Source organism: Aureococcus anophagefferens (genome assembly GCF_000186865.1).
Source record: "Aureococcus anophagefferens unplaced genomic scaffold AURANscaffold_8, whole genome shotgun sequence".
NCBI classification, from domain to species: Eukaryota; class Pelagophyceae; order Pelagomonadales; family Pelagomonadaceae; genus Aureococcus; species Aureococcus anophagefferens.
The window spans coordinates 1,123,825-1,125,021 of record NW_008705568.1 but is presented as its reverse complement, the minus strand read 5'-3'; positions in this window follow the sequence as shown (position 1 = coordinate 1,125,021).

Sequence of the window (1,197 nt, the reverse complement as noted above, 5' to 3'; positions counted from 1 at the left end):
CGGTGACGATTTCTCACTGTTTTCCCATCCCAAATCTCTCGAACATCGTCACGGCCACAGGACGCTGTTCCAGACGGCCATGGAGTCGACGTCGCTCCACGCCTCCTCGAAGAAGGCGTGGGCCGCCTTGGCGTAGTCCGCGGATTCCGTGAGGGCAGCACACATGTGGCTCCTACAGGTGAGCTCAGCTCGAAACTCCAGGGTGCAACGTAAACTCGGTATCCTATCGTGGGGAGCCACAGATACACTCACGCGAGGCAGCCCGGCGATGGTCCAGAAGATTGGCGGGAAACGAGGCCGTCCGGCGAAGACGCCGAAGAAGGGGCCCTGGCGTCCGACGCCGCCCGACGGCAAGTCATTGAAAGACGTCGCGGGCACCGTCGAGGACCTGAAATGGACCACAGCAGCTTCGTCGCGGCCAAAGTCGCTGGCGCGGCGCTGGTCGCGCAGGAGAACTCGAATAAGCTCGACCGGGCGGATGCTAAGAAGCGCCGCGCCGCGGCCAAGGAGCAGCAGCAGCAGGAGAAGCAGGGCAAGGCGAAGGAGAAGCTCAAGGCGAAGCGCGACGCGGTCCGCGCCGCGGTGGAGCCCGTGCTCGAGAAGCTCGACTCGCTGGAGACGGCGACGGAGGAGGGCGCCTTGAAGAAGCTCAGCGTGCCCGAGCTGAAGGCCTACATCCAGTACCAGTCCGGCCTGCGGGCCTTCAAGTCCGCGGAGAAGAAGGGCGACCTCGTCGCGGCGGCCTTGCCGCTCTGGGGCGAAGAACCGGAACTCGTCGAGTCGAGCTCGTCCGAGGAGGAGGACGACGGCGCGTCCCCCGGCGGCACTCGCAAGGCCCAGCGGAACAAGAACACGCCGGCGACGCGCCGGGCTCGCGGCAAGAGCGACAGCCGCGCGTGGGATCCTGCCGAAGCGTTCCTCGAGCCCGATTCGCTGTCAGACGACGACGCGGACGACGAGGAGGAAGATGACGATGAAGAAGAAGGCGACGACGAAGAAGACGACGACGACGACGATGACGACGAGGAAGAGGAACAAGATGCTGAGATGTAGCTCCAGAGTGCGCGTACGGACGCGTCGACGGCGCCACGGGCCTTCGGGAGCCCCTCCAGCACCTAGCAGTGGCCCCCCGACGCTACCCCGACCGTGCCCGACGCAGCGCACGACCCCCCATGAACCCTACGACCAACCCCCCGC